General features: G+C 43.2%; 2 long non-coding RNA genes across 3 annotated transcripts in view; one reads left to right on the top strand and one right to left on the bottom strand.

The window, feature by feature from the left end:
- Window positions 1-4515, bottom strand: part of LOC141370083 (uncharacterized) — a 6050-nt gene extending 1535 nt beyond the window's left edge. The window contains exon 1 of the long non-coding RNA XR_012373788.1: window positions 1617-4515. This is a non-coding gene — a long non-coding RNA (uncharacterized lncRNA). The remainder of the gene's footprint in view (window positions 1-1616) is intronic.
- The window catches only part of LOC112838393 (uncharacterized), a 49502-nt gene that overhangs the window by 31005 nt on the left and 7338 nt on the right, over window positions 1-11159 (top strand). Inside the window, exons 3-5 of one of the 2 annotated variants that reach the window (XR_012373789.1) lie at window positions 4480-4598; window positions 5472-5591; window positions 6211-6511. This is a non-coding gene — a long non-coding RNA (uncharacterized lncRNA). Of the gene's footprint in view, window positions 1-4479; window positions 4599-5471; window positions 5592-6210; window positions 6512-11159 lie in introns of those variants that run through there. The other variant, XR_003211972.2, reaches the window with a different exon arrangement.

Raw genomic sequence — 11159 nt, 5'->3', positions numbered from 1 at the left:
GGCAGGTGGGGCAGGAAGTGGAGGAAGGTCAGATGCAGGGACTCACAGCTGTACGAGAGAATCCCAGGGCTTAAATCCCTGCAGGGACCACAGGGAGTGACCCTAGTCTCCCCGGGGTCCTGCTTGTGTGGACATCTCTGCTGCTCCTTTCGTGGTGAATCAACAGAGGGCTAATTTATCCTCGGAAAAAGTAATAATTGGGTGAAGAGTAGAAGTGACATCCAACATGAAGGGTTCATAACAACCCTGGAGGTCAAATCCAAATCAGTGTCCTCCGGGGACAGAGACAAATGTGACATTCCTTGCCATGTGTCATAGTTATTTGTGTACAAGTCTGTGCCCGCTCTAGTTTAACAATTCATTTAGAATGCGGCCTGTGTTCTCCCCATCTGTAGGCACTTAAGGTACAGCATTGCACATAACTGCTTGATAAACATTTATGGAATAAAAAATAAACATATCTAATAGATTGGAGGTTTAACTTGATAAGATGAAAAAAATACTTTAGGAAATCTAAATTTTCATGGACCTTCTAGCCCAAGTATTCCTGAGCACAAACCTGAAGGAAGCCAGATTCACAGCATTTTGGTAGATTGAAAGAAAATCTTTCGCAAGCATCCTGTCCAACCAGCCCTTGAGGACAGCTGGTGCGCTGAGCTAGCCCCGAGGGCCCTGGCCATGGCAACACCAAAGAGCCACAGTGAGCCAAACAGCAATGAACCCTTGAGTTTGGTGGGAAACCCTGAACACAGCTCATCTTTATTCTATCTAAACATGAATGATAATTACTCAGAATCAATCCAGCCAACCTCCTTCACCAAGCAGATCAGACAGGTTTAACATAAATTGGGCCATTTTCCTCCTCCCGTCCTATGGGGGGCGTGTCCTATGTGGTCATAGTAATGCGATCCCCTTGCAAAAGCCTCTTTATATGGCGTTCAAGGAAGACTGTGGGTAGTTATGCTGGGCACTGGCTCTGTAAGGTCTGTTCTTTGCTCAAGCACAGGACAAATCAAAGGTCCAGTGAAGGGAGAGCCCATGACAGAGTACAAAACTGTCTTTCCCTTTTCTATTCCTGGAATAATATGTTGCCGATCATCCTGGACTTGATCAGAGTAAGGTTCTAAAGCGTTATGGTTTTGACCCATGCTAAAGGCGATGTTCCTATACTGTGTTTATATACTTGTATGAAACGTTTTCATATGCCCACAGAGGCCTCCACCTAAGTGTTCACACTGCCCAGCCTACAGCTTTGATACTGGGAGCATGCCAGGCACGGTCCTCTGCGGGTGAGGGCCATGGATCTGAACATATATGAGTTCATCTGCAGTGAGGAAGGCCGTGCAGCACAAAGGTTAGGAGCCTGCACTCTTTGGCAGCAGATCTGGGCTGTGATCCCAGCTCCGAAACTCATTAACTAGGCTGTTTCCTTTCTCTCCAGCATGGATCCCCCACCCCCCCATCTTCTACAGGAATACTACTAATGGTACCTACTTGTTGTGCGGATTAAATGACACACTTCTATAAAGTCTGTTGCTCGGTGTGCAACACCGAGTAAGCATTCTATAAACTTTAGCCATGGTTATGGTCAGTGTTCAATGAAAAAATGAGCTTACCTTCTGGGCTAGGTGTCCAGGAATGATCTGGGAGTGAAGCTGGAAGGCACCCATTCATCTAGTGTAAGAGGACAGAGTCCGGAGGCTCACTCCAGGACCTGACACCAGAGGGAAGCAAATGCACAGCCTCCTGTCTCTGCCCACTCCAGTCGCGACCACAGTACTTGGGAGCATCAAATGGTCAGGTCTAGGAGCTTCACTCTGTGTCAGTGTGGATCCAGAGGGTCTTGAGAGCCCCAATCACTTTCTGCAGGCATAGGCGCACAATGCTTGAGGACCCTGCGGTACACAGTTATTGGCTTCACCACTCAGAACCGGCCAAGCCATGTGATTAGAATCAATACTTTGGGAAAGTGTTGACTCACTCAGGCCCCCCGATCAATTTGTGAACCATGTTAAAACCAAACAAAAGAAGAGCATGTGACAATCATCAGGGTAAACAAAGACAATGAGGATTTTCCTTCAATTCTCCAGACTTGTCAGGCGGATTGCTTGTTGTGAAGCTAAGTGACCTTGATAATCTTGTCTTGGCAATGGCAGGTCCAAGCTGGCCGGCAGCCTGGCCCACAGAAGGAGCAGGGATGACATGAGAACATCCTGGAGCCACCACGGGGGAAAAAGGGCCCTCGAGCCATATTGAGCCTGGAGCCTCGGCATTTACAATTTGTGCTCCGTGCAGTTCTGGCTACAGCAGTCAGATGTGTGATGTGAGTGCCATTCCCTGGTGCCCTTTGCTAAGTCTATGTGTGGCACTTACACTACACTGCATTCTGAAGATGCCTGGCTTATGTGATATTAAAAAATATTAAACATATTAGGGGTGCCTGAGTGGCTCAGTCAGTTAAGTGTCTGCCTTCGGCTCGGGTCATGATCCCAGGGTCCTGGGATCGAGTCCCGCATTGGGTTCTCTGTTCAGCAGGGAGTCTGCTTCTCCCTCTCCCTCTGCCTATTGCTTCCCCTGCTTGTGCTCTCTCTCTCCCTAATAAATAAAATCTTAAAAAAAAAGAAATATTAAACATATTAAATAAGAGAAAAAACAAACTTGAAATATCACCAGATTGGCTTCCTGAATCTTCCCTTGCTCCTCAATCATATCTCTGACCAGAGACCTCTTCTTATAGGCTCCACCTGCTTCAACTCATACTTGTAGACTCTGGGGCTGCAGAGAGATCTTGGGGAGAAATATGCCACACCTAGGTCTTCTCACTCCTGAGCTCAGCGGGCAGCTCACGCAAATCAGAGATCATCCCCAGCAGACAGGGTTAGAATATTCCTGTCTCTTTTTGATTCTACATGCATTCATTCTTTGGAGTTCTAGTATGTGCTGGGCACCATGGGGTTTCCAATCCTGGTTCTCATTTTCATGAGGTGCACAGTGTGTGAGGGGGAACAAATGGGTAAAAGGAGCCAAAATATATGGAACAATGTGGGGAAAAAAGGAGCTACCTGCTCAACCAGTTATACCTGTCTAATCAACCCTGGAAAACCAAGATTTCAGCCAGAATCATTCAGAATTAATAATCAAAACCCAAGGCAATATGTGTATTTAAGTAGTACAGCAAGTCTGGGAGGGTGGAGAGATTAGCTCCACTTAGGGTGCGTCAGGAAGACTTCCCAGACAGGGCATTCTTGAATGGAATTTTGAAGGATGACTACGCTTTTCCAGAGAGGAGAGTCCAAGAGATGGCAGGAACAAGATCACTGTGGGCAAAGCGTTTGTGTTGAGAACACTCTGCTGGAGTGTGAGGTCTGTGTGTGCCAGGGCTGGGCTATGCCTGAGTTTGTGGCAGCCACGGGAGGTGTAGGGAGCTGGGACAAGAAAGCAGACTAGGGGTCGGTAGGACTCTATCAATAAAGTCTTGCACTTTCTTCTGGAAGCAAAGGGCAACAATGGAAGGCGTTTAAGCTGGAAGGTTAACTTAGAGCATGATCAGATTTGTGTTTTAGAGACAACCTTTGGTAGCAATGTAGAAAAGGGCAAGGTGGGAGGTCTGGCAACCAGTTCAGAGATGACTATATAATCATAAAAAATTCCAGGGCAGCATGTGGCCCAGCCTTATGAAACCCGAGGGTCTCATATTCTAAGAAACAACAATAAAAAGCAATTCCAATCTTTCCGTGTGCTTCCAAAACTGCTAAAGGGAATAGCAACACAACTTGGCAGTTCTTTCTCTTCAGCAATCCACACTCCCTAAAGGTGAGCGCCTGGAGAGCAGGGATTCTATCTTGCTCATTCTTGCATCTGTAGTTTTTAGAATAGCATTTGGAGCTTCACAGACACTGTGTGAGTAGTTTTTGACTCCACTGTGGAGTTTCTCATACTCCAAAGCCAGCTCTTCCCACCCTCAGCCCCTGGGGCCTATCTCCTTCCTCCCATTTCCTCTCTTGGCGCCTCACAAGCCTGGGCACTCACCTGGCAGCCTGCTCTGCTTGGAGGCTGGTATAAAGCTTTGGGGATAAAGATGAGAGCCTTTTATGGAAAAGAGGCTGAGAACCCTTAGATATGAATGACTTGTGCGTCCGTCCCAGGAGGGATATTCCAGGTGAGAGGTGATAAGGACCTGAACCCAGGCGCTAGTAATGGGAGGAAAGCAAGGATGGCTAGGACCCATGATGTTACAGAGAAGCGTCCACAGAACTGCCTCCCTGTAGACTAGAGAGCTGGAGTGTCATCATGACTGAAAGGAGGACTACTTTGATTTATTCCCTGAACATGCATGTGGGCTCCAATAACAGTTATCCACCCTGAACCCGAGCATACTACATGTCAGGCAGTATACTACACTAAATGCCTTTGGCATAAAAACATTTTTGAAATCATATGCATAACCCCCATTAGCTCACTGTGATCTATGTCTTACAGATGAAGAAGCTGGGGCACTGAGAAGATAGGTGACTTGCCTGATGTCAGGGGTTAGTGGCAGAGCTGGGACTCAGATGCCAATCTGTACAGTGTTGGAGATCAAACCACTAAGCTACCGTGTATGTAAGAGTTTTCAAATACTGGGGCACCTGGGTGGTGTAGTCTCTTAAGCAACTGACTCTTCGTTTCGGCTCAGGTCATGATCTCAGGGTTGTGAGACTGAGGCCTGCATCGGGCTCCATGCTCAGCATGGAGTCTGCTTGAGATTCTCTCTCCCTCTCCCTCTGCCCTTCCCCATGTTCATGCTCTCTCTCTGCAATAAATAAAGCTTTAAAAAAAAAGTTTTCAAATACTGATTTGTCTTGAGGGAAGAAAAATTAGCATCTGTCCTGGTGTCCTAATTGTTTTTAATCTTTACTTGCCACCTCTCTCTCTGTCTCTCAACCTACTATTGTTTGGGTGGAAAAGAGAGGGAAAGAACGATGGTGTATAAGAGCATATCTGTGAGAAAACCTCTCAGTATAATTGTTTTTGGTAACTTACGACTTATTATCTAGTGATATCAGATAATGTTGCAGTAATCAATCAAAAATATTTTGTACACTTATTCTATTTAGATATCTATACTAGACATTGAAAGACTCTTTGAGAAAAGCAAAAACCAATACAAATTTTGGGGCCAAATGGGACTGGTAGAGTCTAGTAAGGTTGACTAACTTCTCAGGCTCGTAAGCTCATCTGGTTATCTCTTGGGCAGTGGCTCAGAAGGCTCATTTGTCTGCCCTCGGACTATGGGTGTCTGTTTATAACTCTGACATCTTTAAGGGGGCACCATTAGTTCCTTTCCCTAAATCCCATTCCTGGTCCTTATCTTGGCATTCAATATATGGTCATAGTTGATTTCTTATGAAGAAAAAAAGGAAACCTTTGAATAGGGGATTAAAACATTGATCTAGTAGCTCACCAGCAATATCTTTCTTTGTGACCTTCAGCTCAAAATCCACAGCATACGGATCAGAAACAGCGATGAAGTAGCCCTGCTTGCTGAGTTCATCCACTGCCACTTTTTCAAGGCTCCATTGAAAGACCTGGGTTCTTGATGCACATAGATGGTGAGCACTTTCTTTTTTTCCTACTTTTTTTGAAGTATAGCTGACACACCATGTTACATTAGCTTCAGATGTACAGCATAGTGATTCCACAACTCTCTGTGTCACTCTGTGCTCACCACAGTGTAGCGACCATGTCACCGCACCTGGCTATTACAATACCATGTTCTCTATTCCCTGGGCTGCACTTTTCATCCCTGTGATTCACTTCCCCAGGTGAGCACTTTCTCACCTAAATCTGAAGAAGAAAATAAAACTTTCTGGGAAAAAAAATTCTTCTTGGCCATGATTCAAGGAAGAAGAAAACCATTAACAAATACTGTATTTAAGTGCATCACCATATTCAAAGCAGAGAAATAAGATTTTTAGTGCATACTTCTTAAAAAAAGTGATCATTTTATATTGTTTAAAGTGGTAATTTGCAAGGTTCACTTTCACTGGATTTTACAATTAGAAAATAGGGTGGAATAAATCATGTCTTATCAGGATGAAGCAAGAACTTTATTAAAAGTCTCATATAATTTGGTAATTTTGGGTGAGAGATTTTAACCCTGTTCTTGGAAAAATAAATATGGTTCATGCTCTATGCTGAATGACAGGGGCTCTAACATTTTGCCTTCAGCCATGACCACACCCTGATAAATATCAGTCTGACTGTAAGAACGGACTTATGTTTTCTTCTCCAAGCCCACGCTCAACCCACCGTGGAAAGAACTGACCTAAGATTCAGCAAGCCTGAGACTGATTCTGCTTTGGGTGGTGATACAGGCAGCAGAGAGGAATCCAAACTGGTGATGGCTCACATGCTCTGCTTATGTCCTGCACCTCACCACCCCTGGTACAGAGTGCTAGCATTTCAGAAGTCCCTGTGAGACTCTATCCTTCTGGAAGGCAAAAATGGCAGATGCTCTCTGTGCGGGATGGATTGCAACAAAGGCCAAACACTAAAGTGTGAGCCAGAGCAACTACAATTAAAATAATAAATCCTTGATTTTGTAGCGTTTGTTCAGGCCTTAAAAAGGGAATATATACGTAATGCTAAAATTACCAGCTTTAGGCCATTCTCCCAAGAATAGGAACTTGTCCTTTTTTTTTTCCCGTGAAGAATAATATATGGCTCCAATTTGGATATTGCGGAAAGGAGGAACCTCTGTTAGCTCTGAATTATCCACCTGCCCTAACCCCTCATTTCCCGACGTGGCCCTTCCCAGCCAAGGAGGAGCCAAGAAAGGTTGGCCATGCTGCAGCTGCTGCCCAAGCCCGCGCAGAGGCGCTGTAGAGAGCCAGCCCTACCTCAAATGCACCTGGCTAGAGTCATCTGCCTGCACCAGCTTGGCACACAAAGGCTTCATTTTTTTCCAGTTAACCCATGGGTCCCTAAATGCCCTTATTAGTTAGGCTCCCCACCCACTACCCTTACATTACACAAGAACCTTGGGGGTTTTCTCAGGGTTTTTGCTTCCAAACCTTTAGATGTGAGAGACTTGGGAAGTAGGCTCTGTCCAACAGCACTGGTGCTTCTGACCATGATATTTTGGGGTCACTGCTGAGTTTACGACCTGCACGGCCTCATGGACATTTGTTTGCTGGGATGGTCATGTTCCTAGATGGTTCAGAGCATTCATGGTCCTCAGGTTCCCTGCAGTGGGCTCCTAAGGGGCAACTCATTCAGCTTCCATTCCCTCAGCCACTGTCCCCAGTGCAGAGCATCCCGCCTGGGCAGTTGGCATCTACAAATCTAAATAAGGATTTAGATTACTTTATTATTATTACTTTTAAAAACAAACAATTTCACATATATAAAAGTGTTTTATAAATATGATTTAAAGGGCAGTAAAATGAATAAGTAACTACCCTCTAATTTAACAAACATTAATACACCCTTAAGGACCTTTGTGTCCCTTCCCATCATATGACTATTCTGAATATTCCATTATAATCCTCCACTTCAGTATGTATCCCCAAATAATTTATTTGTCATGTTTTTATACTTAGTTTAAGTGATACTTTGTGACTTTTTTCCCTAACTCGACTTATGATTATGAAATGTATACACCTTGATGTGGGTACCCATAGTTATTATTTTTTAATGGGTAGTAAAATGTGTAAATGCTCAGATTTACATGGTACATTTTCTAAAGTTGGCTGTTTTAATTTAGATTTTACTCTCTCTACGTTATTTTTGTCAAGCATTTTGGTTCTGCTTTTTAACCCTATAAGTCAGACAGTATGGTTATTGATTTTATAGTTATTGTTTGTCTAGATTGACCCAAGTTTGCCATTTTCCTTGCTCCCCATTTCCTATTGCATTTCAGGCCTTCCTTCCTTCTTTCTGGAGTCATTGACCTAAAAAAAAAAATGCAACTTTCAGAAATTTCTTTAGTAATGTCTGTTCACAGCAATCTATTTTTTGATTTTGTGAAATGTCTTCATTTTACTCTAATAATTGAAATAGAGGTTTTGATTTATAGTTATCTTTTTTTTCCAATGTGTTGATGATACTATTTCATCATCTTCTGGTTTATGTTGCTGCTATTGGGAAATCAGTTGTTAGTTAAGTTGTTGTTCCTTTATAGGTGATATGTCTGTTCTTTCCATTTTTCTTTTGTGTTAAGCAAAAGGTTTTCTTTGTTTTAGCTTGCTTGAGACATGTGGTACTTATTAAATCAGTGGTACTAATATCTTTCATAAACCCTGGGACATTTGCAGATATTGTATATTTTGAAATTATGACACTTCCCCATTTTCTCATTCAAGAAACCCAATTAAAAATATGGAAGGTCTTTTTACTCTGTTCTTTATGCCTAGTGAGTCTATCTTTCATCCTTTCCATTTCGTTCCTGATTTGTCCACATCTATCTTTTAGTTCACTAATTCTCTCTTCAGCTATGTCTAATCTACTGTTTAACCTCTTCACTGATTTTTCAAATCTATCTGGTCACTTTTGAATGTCTCTTCTATATCGTTCAGTGTCTGATTCCATTTTTACTTCTTTAAAGATTTTACACCAGGTCACCTGGGTGGCTCAGTCGGTTAAGCTTCTGCCTTCAGCTCAGGTCATGATCCCAGGGTCCTGGGATCGAGTCCTGCATCGGGCTCCTTGCTCATCAGGGAGACTGCTTCTTTGTCTGCTGTTCCCCCTGCTTGTGCACACACACTCTCTCTCTCTGACAAATAAATAAAATCTTTAAAAAATTAAAAAAATAAAGATTTTATACTTTGTTATTTTGCATTATGTATTTAATAATGCTGATATTTGAAACTATGGAAGATAAAATCTATTGCCTGGTGTTTCTGCTTGTTCTCAGCTGTGATATTTTGTTTCCTCATATGTCTGGCAATTTTGGGGGGCTTATACTAGGCTGATTGTAACCAGGGAGAATCCTGACAGGTATGAGATGATGGTTTTTTTTTTTTTTCCTCCAGGGCAAATTTATATTTACTTCTTCCCTAACTGAAGGTTCTCATCATTTCGGGCCACTTTATTTATATAGCTTTCCCCTACTCTGTAAGTGTGGGTAGACTAAATTCCATTCCCAAATCCTATAGTATAGGAGAGTTGTTTTTTTTTTCAGCCCAGAGGTGAGATGGAGATAGACAGGTTAGCTCCCTGTCTCCTGTTAAAGGCAGATGTCATCTTCTACCCACCTTCTCACAAGTAGCCCCATTTATAAGGTCTCAGCACAGTTGCCCAGGTTGCACGGACCCAACTCTGGTCTCTTGCTCCTTCTCACTAGAGTATTGATATCAGCATTTGACCCTGAGATAGCCTAAGGCTCTGCATTTGTTCATCATCCTACTATCAGCAACTAGTTGGTTTTTTTGTTGCTGTGGGGCAAGGTTGGTGGGTGGGGGTAGGGATAGAAAGGGCTGGGGATGCACTTGAACATTTCCCTTAGTCTCTGACAATCTCAGTAATGCATTTAAAAGTGTGTTTGTTGTATCACTCAGCATCAGGGAAACACAAACCAAAACCACAATGAGATAGCACCTCACACCAGTCAGAATGGCTAAAATTAACAAATCAGGAAATGACAGATGTTGGTGAGGATGCAGAGAAAGAGGAACCCTCCTACACTGTTGGTGGGAATGCGAGCTGGTGCAGCCACTCTGGAAAACAGTATGGAGGTTCCTCAATAAGTTGAAAATGGAGCCACTGTATGACCCAGCAATTGCACTACTGGGTATTTACCCCAAAGATACAGATGTAGTGAAAAGAAGGGGCACCTGCACCCCAATGTTTATAGCAGCAACATCCACAATAGCCAAACTATAGAAAGAGCCCAGATGTCTGTCAACAGATGAATGGATGAAGAAGATGTGGTGTATATGTACAACAGAATATCATGCAGCCATCAAAAAATGATATCTTGCCATTTGCAACGACATGGACAGAACTAGAGGGTATTATGCTAAGCGAAATAAGTTAATCAGAGAAAGACATGTATCATATGATCTCACTGATATGTGGAGTTTAAGACACAAGGCAGAGGATCATTGGGGAAGAGAGGAAAAAATGAAACAAGACGAAATCAGAGAGGAAGACAAACCATAAGAGACTCTTAATCTTGGGAAACAAACTGCTGGAGGGGAGGGGGGTGGGGGATGGGGGAACTAAGTAGTGGTTATTGGGGAGGGTATGTGTTGTAGTGAGCACTGGGTGTTATATAAGACTGATGAATCACAGACCTGTGCCGCTAAAACCAATAATACATTATATGTTAATTGAATTTAAATTTTTAAAAAAGTATGTTTGTTGTGATTTTTCTGGCCTCTAGAAGTTTTGCTGCAGGAGAGCTCTTCAGAAATCTTATCTGCCACAGAGCAGGAAATGAAAGTCTAGGTCGGGTTTTCAACCTCAACCAGACACTTGGCAAAAGGATCCCTGGCCCCCAAAACATTAGGTCTTTATTGAGCAGGAGGCCTCAGCTCAGACTTCTCCTTTTCCCACTATGAACTCCTCTCTGGAGTCTTTGAGGGTCATTTCTTTAAAATGGCCTCTGTTCGGTGCTGCTTTTCCCCCAACTCTGACCCCCTGGGTGGAGTTCCCCAACTGGAGTGGTTCTGAGCACAAAGTCTGAAAAAGGCTGCTTTGGTTTGAGTCTCAGCTCTGCCCTTGCAGTGGTGGGACCCTAGTCAAATTGCTTCATCTTTGTAAGTCTCAGTTTGCGCATCTGTAAAATGGACATAATAATAATTATCTTCCATACCGCCAGCTCATGCTGGGAGAAATCAGACAAAATACAGTCCTTCCATCAGTGCTTCAGGAATTCAAGTGAGACAGGATCAGATTCCTGATAAGCTTTGTCCTTAATACATTTTAATGAAACAAATGACTGAGTGGATTTACATTTCAAAGCACCCATCCCACTTTATGGAAAGAAACAGTGAGAGACAAATAGAAATCAGACATACCAGTCTGAGTCTGGATCAGCCCCAGGACCACTGGGGATCCCAGACAGTATTTCAGACTGTTTCTGGAACCTTGGGAAAAGAGATTACAATTTGACAGGACTGAGGGTCTACTGGAATCTTGTACAGCAGGTGGAGTAACTTTGGAAGCCAGACTCC

Source organism: Callorhinus ursinus, unplaced genomic scaffold, assembly GCF_003265705.2.
Source record: "Callorhinus ursinus isolate GAN/ISIS: 27379988/994484 unplaced genomic scaffold, GSC_fseal_2.0 scaffold26, whole genome shotgun sequence".
Classification (NCBI taxonomy): domain Eukaryota; kingdom Metazoa; phylum Chordata; class Mammalia; order Carnivora; family Otariidae; genus Callorhinus; species Callorhinus ursinus.
Note: the sequence above shows the minus strand (reverse complement) of the source record. Positions and strands in the feature narration are given on the sequence as shown.